This window comes from Podarcis raffonei, chromosome W, assembly GCF_027172205.1.
Source record: "Podarcis raffonei isolate rPodRaf1 chromosome W, rPodRaf1.pri, whole genome shotgun sequence".
NCBI lineage: Eukaryota > Metazoa > Chordata > Lepidosauria > Squamata > Lacertidae > Podarcis > Podarcis raffonei.
Window position 1 is genome coordinate 25,450,113 of NC_070620.1, and position 14,889 is coordinate 25,465,001.

Genomic DNA, 14,889 nt, shown 5'->3' on the forward strand with positions numbered 1-14,889 from the left:
CTGGCAACTAGACTTGGGGAAGGAAGATTTTAAGATAGTGAGTGCATTCAGGCTTGGAAGAGGAGGAAAGAAGAACAAGGTGAGAGACTGCCTCATTACCCTTCGAACAAAAGAGGAGAGAGACAAAACTTTGAATCTGCATTTCCGAAAGACCTTGGAAATACATCAGTCAAGTGTGGAGATATTTAAGGACATCCCGAAACATCTTTTTTTAAAAAAATAAATTTTTATTGGTTTTCCAACATAAATTAAACACATTACAATTCACAATACATAGACAAACAAACATATACACATGTATAATTTCATAACCTCTTTTTCATAAACCTTATTTCAGCGACTTCCCCATGCCTCCCTTTTCTGCATCCCTATTTTAAAATTTTCTTCAGCAACCCCTCATTTCAGTTGACATTCACTTTCTTTAATCCTTCTTCTCTTACCCAATCATTTACCGCTGCAATTCTATTTTACATTACCCATGACATTTTAGCACTCATTAATTTTATAACAGTTCTTAAGATAAACTTTGTATTTCTTCCAATCTTCTTCCACCGTCTCTTTTCCTTGGTCACGGATTCTGCCAGTCATCTCAGCCAGTCCCATGTAGTCTATCACCTTCGTCTGCCATTCTTCCAGTGTGGGTAGTTCTTGTGTCTTCCAATACTTTGCTAAAAGAACTCTTGCTGCTGTTGTAGCATACATAAAGAACATCCTATCTTTCCTTGACACCAATTGGCCCACCATGCCCAGGAGAAAAGCCTCTGGTTTCTTATGAAAGGTGCACTTAAGAACCTTCTTAATTTCATTATAGATCATTTCCCAGAAGACCTTAATCCTTGGGCACGTCCACCAAAGGTGGTAGAAAGTACCTTCAGTTTCATTGCATTTCCAGCATTTATTATTGGGCAGATGATAGATTTTTGCAAGCTTGACTGGGGTCATGTACCACCTATAAATCATTTTCATGATATTCTCTCTTAAGGCATTACATGCCGTAAACTTTATACCGGTGGTCCATAACTGTTCCCAGTCAGCAAACATGATGTCATGACCAATATCTTGTGCCCATTTAATCATCGCTGATTTAACCGTTTCATCTTGTGTATTCCATTTCAACAGCAAGTTATACATTCTTGACAAATTCTTAGTATTGGGTTCTAACAATTCTGTTTCTAATTTTGATCTCTCCACCTGAAAGCCAATTTTCCTGTCTTGTTTGAATACTTCATTTATCTGATAATAATGGAGCCAGTCTCTTACTTTAGACTTCAATCTCTCATAGCTCTGTAGTTTCACTTTTCCACCCTCTTGTTCTATAATTTCCCAATATTTTGGCCATTTAGATTCCATATTAAGTTTTTTCACTTCCTTAGCTTCCATTGGTGACAACCACCTAGGGGTTTTATTTTCCAACAGATCTTTGTACCGAATCCAAACATTGTATAGTGCTTTCCTAACAATATGGTTTTTGAAACCTTTGTGAGTTTTTACCTTGTCATACCATATATATGCATGCCAACCAAACCTATTGTTAAACCCTTCCAAATCCAAAATGTCTGTGTTCTCAAGAAGTAGCCAATTTTTCAGCCAGCAAAAAGCCGCTGATTCATAATACAGTCTGGCAGGGCAAACCCCCCTCTTTCTTTTGCATCAGTTAGTATCTTAAATTTTATTCTGGGCTTTTTGCCCTGCCAAACAAATCTAGATATGTCTTTCTGCCACCTCTTGAAACAGTCCATTTTATCCACAATCTGCAATGTTTGAAACAAAAACAACATTCTCGGCAAAACATTCATCTTAATAACAGCAATTCGGCCTAACAAGGAAAGTCTCAAATTTGACCATATTTCTAAATCTTTCTTAACTTCTGTCCAACATTTCTCATAATTGTCTTTAAATAAGTTCACATTCTTAGATGTCAAATTAATCCCCAGGTATTTCACTTTCTTTGCTACCATTAATCCAGTTTCACTATGAAACCTCTCTCTTTCAGCAACTGTTAGGTTTTTCTCCAGTACTTTCGTTTTCTGTTTATTCAGCTTAAAGCCTGCTACTTGACCAAATACTTGTATTAGCTCTAAAACTCTTTTCGTACTAGTGTCTGGCTCTTGTAAAGTCAATACTAGGTCATCTGCAAACGCTCTCAATTTATATTGTTTAGCTCCGACCTGAATCCCTTTGATCAGCTGGTCCTCTCTAATCATGTTTAATAAAACCTCCAAGACAGATATAAAAAGTAATGGGGATATTGGGCACCCCTGTCGTGTCCCTTTTTCAATAGCAAATTCTTCAGTAACCACATTATTTACAATTAATTTTGCTTTTTGTTCAGAATAAATTGCACCTATACCATTCTCAAAACCTTGGCCTACCCCCATCCCTTTAAGATTCTTTTTCATAAAACTCCAAGAGATATTGTCAAAGGCTTTCTCCGCGTCCACAAATATTAATACTGCCTTAGTATTAATATTGGCTTCTAATAATTCCATAATATCTATTATGTTTCTCACATTATCAGATAAATGTCTTCCTGGAAGAAAGCCAGCCTGGTCTTTGTGAATCTCTCCCACCAACACTCTCTTAAATCTTTTTGCCAAAATGTCTGCAAAAATTTTGTAATCCACATTAAGTAATGATATAGGGCGGTAGTTCTTAATCTGGTTCTTCTCAGTCTCAGATTTTGGTATAAGTGTAATATACGCTTCTTTCCACGAATCGGGTGCCTTCTTCCCCTCTAAAATTTCATTACAGACTTCCTTCAGCGGTTGTACCAGCCATTCTTTCAAAGCTTTGTAATATCTGGAAGTCAGTCCATCTGGTCCTGGAGATTTTCCCAATTGCATACTTTGAATGGCTCCCTCTATTTCTTGCTCAGTCCGAAACATCTTTTGGATCTCAGGTTTAACTACAGAGACCTGGTCACTTTGCTGAGAAGTAATAGAATCATTTTTAGGTGGGAATTCCCCCAAGGCCTGTCTTTTAAATACAAAGGGAGAAAGATAAAAATAAGATCACCTGACGACAAAGATAGATTTTTGAAAGATCACGGAGAAGACTTACAGAAAGAAGCGGAATCTGGAGAAGAGCCAAGAGCACTGGAAAGAGGAATACTAGACATAGCAAACTTATCTTTTGGATTGCATGGTTCAGAGAAAGTGACACCACCAACAGAACAAGAACAAACACTTGGTGTAGTTGGAGGAAAAGCAAAGTAACTACATTATGGCTCTGCAACTATTAAGTTGGAATTGTAATGGTCTCAACTCTCCCCAGAAAAGGAAAAATGTTTTTCACTTACTGAAAAAGGAACAATTGGACTTGATTTGCCTACAGGAAACACATGTGATAAGGCTACATAGAAAAGTATTGATTAACAAAAGATTGGGACAGGAGTTTATTTCATCTGAGAAAGTTAAAAAATGAGGAGTAGTGATCTACGCAAAGGAGAGATTATCACCGAAATTTATTTTTAAAGATGACCAAGGAAGATTTGTGGCAATTGAAATTCAAATTCAAGGAGAGAAATTCTTGATAGTAGGAGTTTATGCACCAAATGAGGGGAAATCTGAATTCTTTAAAAAGTTCCATGAGACCTTAATGGACTACATGGATTATAACTTGATTTTGATGGGGGATATGAATGGAGTGGTATCTACAAATATGGATAAGGCACAAAGACAGGTAGTCACCAAGGATGGTAGACTACCGAAAACTTTTTTTGAGATGACAGACAATCTGGACTTAGTTGATATCTGGAGAACAAAGAATCCCTTGGGTAGAGAGGGAACTTTCTTTTCTGAAGCCAAAATGACATGGACCAGAATTGACCAAATATGGGTAACTAGAGGAATGGCACCAAAGATAAAGAAGGCGGAAATTTGTCCAAGAACTTGTTCCGACCATAATGCTGTGAAGATGGAGATGAAACTAATATCAACTGGCTCTTTCAGATGGAGGATGAATGACACCTTATTTAGAGATGAAAATGTGATTAAGAAGGCCCCCAAAAATATCAGAGACTATTTTGAGATAAACATGAACACTAATGTTGAAAAAAGAGTTATCTGGGACGCAAGCAAAGCCGTTATGAGAGGGTTCTTGATACAGCAGAATGCAATAAAGAAGAGAAGTCTAAATGAGAAGAAAGACAAAATTTTGGAGAAAATAAAATAAAGCGAGAAGAAATTGAGAGCAAAACCAAAGTCGCAAGAGATCCTGAGAGAAATAAAGTTATATCAAGTACAATATATGAAAATGATGAATCAGGAAATAGAATGGAAAATTAAACAAATGAGACAAAAGACATTTGAATCAGCTAACAAATGTGGGAAATTGTTGGCTTGGCAAATGAAAAAAAGACAAAAATTAAATACTATTACAAATTTAGAAGTGGAAGGAAAGAACATACAGAACCCAGCCAAGATTAAAAATTGTTTCTAGAGCTACTTTAAACAATTATACACACAAGGGCCACAGAAAGAAGCTGACATAGATCGATTCTTGAAGATAAATGGATTACAAAAAATCTCTCAAGAAAATAAATTAATGTTGAATTACAAAATATCTGAACAGGAAATAGAAGGTGCCATTCAGAACATGCAATTAGGCAAATCTCCAGGACCAGATGGACTGACTTCCAGATATTACAGAACTTTAAAAGAATGGTTAGTACAATCTTTAAAGGAAGTCTGTAATGAAATATTGGAAGGGAAAAAGGCACCAGAGTCGTGGAAAGAAGCGTACATTACACTTATACCGAAAACAGAAACTGAAAAAACCCAGCTTAAGAACTACCACCCCATATCATTACTCAATGTGGATTACAAAATTTTTGCAGATATTTTGGCCAAGAGATTAAAAAAAGTGTTGATGGAAGAGATTCATAAAGACCAAGCAGGCTTTCTTCCGGGTAGACATTTGTCTAACAATTTGAGGAATATAATTAACATTTTGGAAAAGCTAGAAGTGAATATTAATACTAAGGCAGTTTTGATATTTGTGGGCGTGGAGAAAGCTTTTGACAACATTTCTTGGAGTTTTATGAAAAAGAACCTACAGGGGATGGAGGTGGGAGAAGGATTTGGAAATGGTATAAGTGCAATTTACTCTGAACAAATGGCTAAGTTAATTGTTAATAACCAGGTTACGGAGGAATTTAAGATAGAAAAAGGAACACAACAAGGTTGCCCAATTTCTCCATTGCTTTTTATATCAGTCCTGGAGGTTTTGCTGAATATGATTAGAAGGGACCAGTTGGTTAAAGGTGTACAAGTCGGAGCTAAACAGTATAAACTGAGAGCATTTGCAGACGATCTAGTACTGACATTACAGGAGCCAGAATCTAGTACCAAAAGAGTTTTGGAATTGATTCAAGATTTTGGCCAGGTTGCAGGATTTAAATTGAATAAACTAAAAACAAAGGTTTTAGAGAAAAACTTAACAGCGATTGAATGAGAGAGGTTTCAGAATGTGACAGGTTTAACAGTGGTCAAGAAAGTGAAATACCTGGGGATTAACATGACAGCTAAAAATGGGAATTTATTCAAAGATAATTATGAAAAATGCTGGACGGAAGTGAAAAAAGATTTAGAAATTTGGTCAAATTTGAAGCTTTCATTGTTAGGCCGTATTGCTGCTATAAAGATGAATGTATTGCCAAGAATGCTATTTTTGTTTCAAACATTGCAAATTTTGGACAAAATGGATTGTTTCAAGAAGTGGCAGAGAGATATTTCTAGATTTGTCTGGCAGGGCAAGAAGCCCAGAATAAAATTTAAAATATTAACGGACGCAAAGGAAAGAGGTGGATTTGCCCTGCCAGACCTTAAACTTTATTATGAATCAGCAGCTTTCTGCTGGTTGAAAGAATGGCTACTCCTTGAAAACACAGACATTTTGGATCTGGAAGGTTTCAATAATGTATTTGGATGGCATGCATATCTGTGGTATGATAAGGTCAAAGCACCTAAAGCATTTAAAAACCATATTGTCAGGAAAGCACTGTTTAATGTCTGGATAAGATATAAGGATTTGCTTGAAAATAAAACCCCAAGGTGGTTGTCACCTATGGAAGCGAAGGCTCAGAAAAAACTCAATATGGAGGCCAAATTTTGGAACAAGTGGGAGACAAACTGAAATTGCAGAGTTATGAAAAACTAAAAAACAAAGTGCGAGATTGGCTTCATTATTATCAAATAATGGAGGCATACAATTTGGATTAAAAAAATTGAATTCCAGGTGGAAAAATCAAAATTGGAAACAGAACTGTTAGATCCCAAAACTAAGACTTTGTCAAGGATGTATAACTTGCCAAAGAAGGATAGAACTTTCTTTATGTACGCCACGACAGCAGCAAGAATACTTATTGCGAAGTATTGGAAGACACAAGATCTACCCACCCTGGAAGAATGGCAGATGAAGGTGATGGACTATATGGAACTGATGGTCTATCAGTGAAATATTATAAGAATCAAGAATATAGAATCAAGATGGCGACGTGAACGGCAGCCTTGTTCTATGCTCGGTAAAGCTTTGTTTTTACTATCTACTTTGGCGGGTTGTAAGGGCCCTAAGATGCCTTAAGGCGTTTATTTTAGAAGTTTTATGGTTTATGGTTCAGATTATTTCTACTTCTCCCATAAATCTGCAAGAAATCGCGGCAGATAAAGATAAACGCGGCAGATAAAGACTGTTAAAGGGAGTAGGGCTCATTAACAGCAAAACCTGCCCTGACCTTGCAATTTTGAGAAATCCTCTCCCTATTTTTTTTATTTTTTTTTTTTGCCTACATGAGAGGGAAGAAACGCTGCAGGCAGCATTCCAATGAAGCTACGAGCACGGCCAAAAAACAGACAAATATCAGGGATTTCCTGCCTGACAATGACCTAAATGAGATAAATTGCTCGATTTTCCCTATATCGTCTTTATCCTTTTTATACAGTTGTTTATAATATTTGTAAAAGCATTTTCTAATGTCTGCAGGGTTCTCTACAGATTTTCCTTCTGCATCAATGTTTGTAATAGTACTTTGTTTTTGTCTCTTCTTTAGTTGCCAGGCTAATAATTTCCCACATTTATTTGCAGATTCAAAATTTATTTGTCTCATCCTTCTTATCTTCCATTCAATTTCTTGATTTACTAACTGTGAATATTGAACCTGTAGGGCTTTAATTTCTTTTTGGATCTGCAAATTCTTTGGGTTTCCTCTAAGCTTCTTCTCTTTATCGTTTAGTTGTTCCATAATTTTATCTTTTGTCTCATTCTGTGACTTTCTTCTAATTGTGTTTTGTTGTATCAGAAACCCTCTCATTACCGCTTTGCTGGCCTCCCAAATAACTCTTATTTCCGTTCCTTGATTCATATTAAGTTCAAAATAATCCTTTAGGGGTTTTTGGGCCTTATTAACAATTAATGAACTTCTCAACAGATCATCATTCAGTTGCCATCTGAAGGAGCCTCCCCAGGGCGTTTTCCAACAGGTTGCAGAACAACTCCAGGCATGCCTGGAGGATGCGGACCATTTGGATCCCTTCCATTTGCGATTCAGGCCTCACCATGGGACTGAAACTGCCTTGGTCGTGCTGGTCGATGATCTCCGGCGGGCTAGGGACAGAGGTGAAAGCTGTTTCCTAGTTCTGCTGGATCTCTCAGCGGCCTTTGACACCATCGACCACGACATCCTTCTGGACCGTCTAGAGGGAGTGGGAGCTGGGGGCACTGTTAGACAGTGATTCCTCTCCTTCCTCCTGGGCCGTGTTCAGAAAGTGGAGTTAGGGGATGGATGTTTGGACCCCTGGGCTCTCACTTGTGGGGTGCCTCAGGGTTCCGTCCTCTCCCCCATGTTTTCTAACATCTATCTGAAGCCTCTGGGAGAGATCATCAGGGGGTTTGGGCTATGTGTTCATCAGTATGCGAATGTTACCCAGCTCTACCTCTCTTCCAAATCAGAACCAGTGAAGGCAGTGAAGGTCTTATGTGAGTGTCTGGACGTGGTTGCAGGATGGGTGGCGGCTAACAGATTGAGGCTGAATCCTGACAAGACAGAAGTACTGTTTTGGGGGGACAGGGGGGAGGTGGGTGTGGAGGACTCCCTGGTTCTGAATGGGGCAACTGTGCCCCTGAAGGACCAGGTGTGCAGCCTGGGAGTCATTTTGGACTCACAGCTGTCCATAGAGGCGCAGGTCAATTCTGTGTCCAGGGCGGCTGTCTACCAACTCCACCTGGTACGCAGGCTGAGACCCTACCTGCCCGCGAACTGTCTCACCAGAGTGGTGCATGCTCTAGTTATCTCCCGCTTGAACTATTGCAATGCGCTCTACATGGGGCTACCTTTGAAGGTGACCCGGAAACTGCAATTAATCCAGAATGCGGCAGCTAGACTGGTGACTGGGAGTGGCCGCCAGGAGCATATAACACCAGTCTTTTTTTCTTTCTTTTTTTTGAATTTTTTCAACATAGCAAATTATCAAAACAAATCATCTTCCTTATTCCCCCCCCCCATTTTTCCCTCCCACCTCCCCAACAAACCCTCCCTCCCTCCCTCCCTCCCCCCACGACTTCCCTCAGCTCCTCTCTGATTTCTCATCCAGTGTTAACTTTCGCATATTATAAAACTGTATACATCCTTATATTATCTATCTTCTATGTTATCCCTCAATAAATTTGTGTATGTTTATTCAAAACCTGCCAGGGAGTCCAATTCATTTTGTTGTTTTTTTAGGTAATTTGTAAAAGGTTCCCATTCTTCTTTGAAGTCACAGTTGTCCTTGTCTCATAGTTTGCATGTCAATTTCGCCAGTTCTGCATAGTTCATCAGTTTCTCTTGCCACTGTTCTTTTGTCAGGATTTCCTCATTCTTCCATCCTTGTGCAATCAAGACTCTTGCCGCTGTTGTCACATACATAAATAAGTTATTTCTTTTCCTTGGCAGGTCTTTCCCTACAATCCTTAACAAAAGTGCTTCTGGTTTTTTTACAAATGTTAATTTAAACATTTTCTTCAACTCATTATATATCATTTCCCCAAAATTTTTAATTTCTCTACATTCCCACCACATTTGGTAAAAAGTCCCTTCTATTTCTTTACACTTCCAGCATACATTTGACCCGGTTTTATACATTCTTGCAATCTGTACTGGTGTTATATACCATCTATACATGACTTTCATGTAATTTTCTTTCAAAAGAGAACAGTCTGTAAATTTTAAATCTATTCTCCACAATTTAACCCAATCTTCAAATTGTATATTATGTCCTATATCTTGTGCCCATTTGATCATGACCGATTTCACCTCATCTTTTGTTTCCCATTCTAGCACCCTTCAGCAACTTCACTTTCCCTTCTATCACTTCCTTTTGAAATCTAGAAGTAGTATAACTAAATCCTTTCTTGTTGTCTTCTTTGTATATCTTGTGTAATTGCCTGTAATGTAACCAACTCTGAAAATGATCTTTTATTTCCTCATACTCTTTTAGCTTCCATTTTCCTTCTCGGTCCTTTAGTAAATCACTGTATGTAAGCCATTTTCCTTTTTTACCAAGTGGCTTGAGCAGCAAAGCTTCAAGTGCTGAGAACCACCAAGGTGTCTTCTGTTCTATTAAATCTTTATATCTCTCCCAAACCCTCATTAATGATTTCCTAATTATATGATTATAAAATCCTTTATGTACTTTTCCTTTCCCATACCATAGATATGCATGCCATCCGAATCTATTATCATGACATTCCAAATCCAATGCTTCTTGCTTTTCCAGCTTTATCCAGTCCCTAATCCATACCAAACATGCAGCCTCATAATACAATTTAAGGTATGGGAGGGCAGGCCAAACCACCTCTTCCTTTTGTATCTGTAAGTAACTAAGTAACTTATACTTTATCCTTGGCCTTTTGCCCCCAGATAAACTTTGAAATTTCCTTCTGCCATTTTTTAAGGCAATCATCTTTTACCATTACTGGGACTGACTGGAACAGAAATAGCATTTTTGGCAAAACATTCATTTTTACCGCTACTATTTTTCCTAGCAGGGAGAGGTTCATTCTGCTCCATAATTCTAAATTTCTTTTTATCTCGAGCCACACTTTTTCATAATTATCTTTGTAAATATTTATGTTTCTTGATGTTAACCATATCCCTAAATATTTGACCTTTTTATGAACTTCTATCTCGATATTTTGCTCCAACTCTTTTTTGTCTTCTTCCTTCAAACTTTTGACTAATAATTTAGTTTTATTCCTATTTACTTTAAATCCTGCCACTTCCCCAAATTTTGAATCTTTTCTATAACTCCAGGGAGAGAATTTTTTGGACATATAACACCAGTCTTGAAAGACCTACATTGGCTCCCAGTATGTTTCCAATCACAATTCAACGATATACGATATACGATATCTTTATTGTCATTGTCCCTTGCGGAACAATGAAATTGAAAAACTACATAAAAACTACCAAGAAACTACATAAAACTACATAAAACTACATAAAAACTACATAAAACATTCAAAAACCCCTAAAAACTCTAAAACCCCATTTTAAAATGGTGTTGACCTTTAAAGCCCTAAACGGCCTCGGACCAGTATACCTGAAGGAGCATCTCCACCCCCATCATTCAGCCCAGACACTGAGGTCCAGCTGCGAGGGCCTTCTGCCGGTTCCCTCACTGCAAGATGTGAGGTTATCGGACAAGGTTAAAAAGCGAGGAGTACTTATTTATGCAAAAGAGAGCCTATCACTGAAATTTGTTTTTGAAGATGATAAAGGAAGATTTGTAGCAATTGAAATTCAAACACAAGGAGAAAAAAATTTGATAGTAGGAGTATACGCACCGAATGAGGGGAAATCTGAATTTTTTAAGAAGTTGCATGAGACTTTGCTAGATTATATGGACTATAACATTATTTTGATGGGAGATATGAATGGAGTGGTATCCACAAACATGGACAAGTCGCAGAGACAGGTAGTTACAAAAGATGGCAGACTACCAAAAACTTTTTTTGAATTGACTGACAATATGGATTTGATTGACATTTGGAGAAGTAGGAATCCCTTGGGTAGAGAGGGAACCTTCTTTTCTGAAGCCAAAATGACGTGGACAAGAATTGACCAAATCTGGATAACTAGAGGACTGGCACCTAAGACTCGAAAAGTAGAGATCTGCCCTAAAACGTGCTCCGACCATAATGCCGTGAAAATGGAGATGAAATTAACACCAACTGGTTCTTTCAGATAGAGGATGAATGACACCTTGTTTAGAGATCAAGAGGTTACTAAGAAGGCTCAAAAAACCTTGAGAGACTATTTTGAGATAAATTTGAACACTACCGTTGAAAAAAGAGTAATCTGGGACGCAAGTAAAGCAGTCATGAGGGGGTTCCTGATTCAACAGAATTCAATAAAAAAGAGAGCTCAAAATGAGAAAATTTTTTGGAAAAAATAAAAGAGGGCGAGAAGAAACTGAGAGCGAAACCAAATTCACAAGAGATTCTGAGAGAAATAAAGTTATACCAAGTGCAATATATGAAGATGATGAACCAGGAAATTGAATGGAAAATTAAACAAATGAGACAAAGGACTTTTGAATCGGCTAATAAATGTGGAAAATTGTTAGCTTGGCAGATGAAAAAAAGACAAAAGCTTAATACTATTACTAATTTGGAAGTGGAAGGAAAGAGCATTCAGAATCCAGTGGAAATTAGAAAATGTTTCCAGAGGTGTTTTAAACAGCTATATACACAAGGGCCCCAGAAAGAGTTTGATATAGACCAATTTTTGAAAACAAATGGATTACAAAAAATCTCTCAAGAAAATAAGATAATGCTGAACTACAAAATTACAGAACAGGAGGTAAAAGGTAAAGGTACTCCTGCCCGTACGGGCCAGTCTTGACAGACTCTAGGGTTGTGCGCTCATCTCACTCTAGAGGCCGGGAGCCAGCGCTGTCCGCAGACACTTCCGGGTCACGTGGCCAGTGTGACGAAGCTACTCTGGCGAGCCAGAGCCGCACACGGAAACGCCGTTTACCTTCCCGCTAGTAAGCGGTCCCTATTTATCTACTTGCACCCGGGGGTGCTTTCGAACTGCTAGGTTGGCAGGCGCTGGGACCGAACTACGGGAGCGCACCCCACCGCGGGGATTCGAACCACCGACCATGTGATTGGCAAGTCCTAGGTGCTGAGGTTTTACCCACAGCGCCACCCGCATCCCTTAACAGAACAGGAGGTAGAAGGCGCCATTCAGAACATGCAGTTGGGCAAATCTCCAGGGCCGGATGGTTTAACCTCAAAATACTATAGAACTTTGAAAGACTGGATAATTCAACCACTAAAGGAGGTTTGCAATGAAATTTTGGAGGGGGGAAAAGCGCCAGAGTCGTCGAAAGAAGCATATATTACACTTATACCAAAAACTGAGTCTGAAAAGACACAACTCAAGAATTACTGACCCATATCCCTGCTTAATGTGGATTACAAAATATTCGCTGACATTTTGGCCAGAAGACTAAAAAAAGTATTAGTGGAAGAGATACATAAGGACCAAGCGGGCTTTCTCCCAGGCAGACACTTGTCTGATAACACGAGGAATATAATTAACATTTTGGAGAAGTTGCAAGTGGACATCAACACTAAAGCAGTTTTAATTTTTGTGGATGCGGAGAAAGCCTTTGATAATATTTCTTGGAGCTTCATGAGGAAAAATCTTCAGGGGATGGGGGTTGGTCAAGGGTTTGAAAATGGTATAAGTGCAATTTACTCAGAACAAAAGGCCAAATTAATAGTTAATAACATGGTGACAGAGGAATTTAAGATAGAGAAAGGGACACGACAAGGCTGCCCAATTTCCCCATTGCTCTTTATTTCGGTCCTGGAGGTTCTGCTAAATATGATTAGAAGGGACCATCTGATCAAAGGTATAAAGGTCGGAGCCAAACAATATAAATTGAAAGCTTTTGCAGATGATTTAGTATTGACTTTACAGGAGCCAGAATCTAGTACTAAAAGAGTACTAGAACTGATTCAAGAATTTGGTCATGTGGCAGGGTTTAAGTTGAATAAGTCAAAAACTAAAGTTCTTGAGAAAAATTTAACACCAATTGAAAAAGAGAGGTTTCAGAACGAGACAGGTTTAACAGTGGTTAAGAAAGTTAAATACCTGGGGATTAACATGACAGCTAAAAATGGGAATTTATTTAAAGATAACTATGAAAAATGTTGGTCAGAAGTGAAAAAGGACTTAGAAATATGGTCAAATTTGAAGCTTTCCTTGTTGGGTTGAATTGCTGTTATAAAGATGAATGTATTGCCAAGAATGTTATTTTTGTTTCAATCACTACAAATTTTGGACAAAATGGACTGTTTCAAGAAGTGGCAGAGAGACATTTCTAGATTCGTCTGGCAGGGCAAGAAGCCCAGAATAAAATTTAAAATACTAACTGATGCAAAGGAAAGAGGTGGATTTGCCCTGCCAGACCTTAAACTTTATTATGAATCAGCAGCATTCTGCTGGTTGAAAGAATGGCTGCTTCTTGAGAACACAGACATTTTGGATCTTGAAGGTTTTAACAATGTTTTTGGGTGGCATGCATATTTGTGGTACGACAAGGTTAAAGCACATAAAGTATTTAAAAACCATATTGTCAGGAAAGCATTGTTTAATGTCTGGATAAGATATAAAGACTTACTTGAAAATAAAACCCCAAGGTGGTTGTCACCGATGGAAGCAAAGGCTCAGAAAAAGCTCAATATGGAGGCCAAGTGGCCGAAATATTGGGAAATTTTGGAGCAAGAAGGAGACAAATTGAAATTGCAGAGTTTTGAGAAATTAAAAGACAGAGTGCGAGACTGGCTTCACTATTATCAAATAAGAGAGGCTTATAATCTCGACAAAAAAATTGGCTTCCAGGTGGAAAAATCAAAGTTGGAAACAGAATTGTTAGATCCCAAAACTAAGATACTTTCAAGAATGTATAACTTGCAGTTAAAATGGAACACCCAGGACGAGACGGTTAAATCTGCTATGATTAAATGGGCACAGGATCTTGGACATAACATTATGTTTGCTGACTGGGAACAGTTGTGGACCACAGGTATGAAATTTACGGCATGTAATGCCTTAAGAGAAAATATTATGAAAATGATTTACAGGTGGTACATGACACCAGTCAAGCTTGCAAAAATCTATCATTTGCCCGATAATAAATGTTGGAAATGTAAAGAAAATGAAGGTACATTCTTTCACCTTTGGTGGACGTGCCCAAAGATTAAGGCTTTCTGGGAGATGATCTATAATGAAATGAAAAAGGTATTTAAATATACCTTCCTGAAGAAACCAGAGGCCTTTCTTTTGGGCATAGTCGGCCAATTGGTGCTAAAGAAGGATAGAACTTTCTTTATGTATGCAACAACAGCAGCAAGAACACTTATTGCAAAGTATTGGAAGACACAAGATTTACCCACCCTGGAAGAGTGGCAGAGGAAGGTGATGGACTATATGGAATTGGCAGAAATGACTGGCAGAATCCGAGACCAGGGAGAAGAGTTGGTGGAAGAAGATTGGAAGAAATTTAAAGACTACTTGCAGAAATACTGTAAAATTAATGAATGTTAAAATGATGTTGGATTGAAAATAAGTGGTATTGGTAACAAGGTTAATAAGAATATGCATATATGGATTGATAATGGATGAAAATGCATACTTATAATAGGTTAAGATACAGAGTTAAGATAAATGAAAGAGGGTAAGGATTTGCTGAATTGATTATGTAAATGGGAACACAAAAAGGGGAGGTGTGAGGAGGTCAAGGAAATAAGCAAATGAACTTAAAGATATTGAAAAATGGATTTTTAAATTTTTTCTTAGCTATTTGTTTTTTGAACTTTGTATTTTTTCTGTTTTTT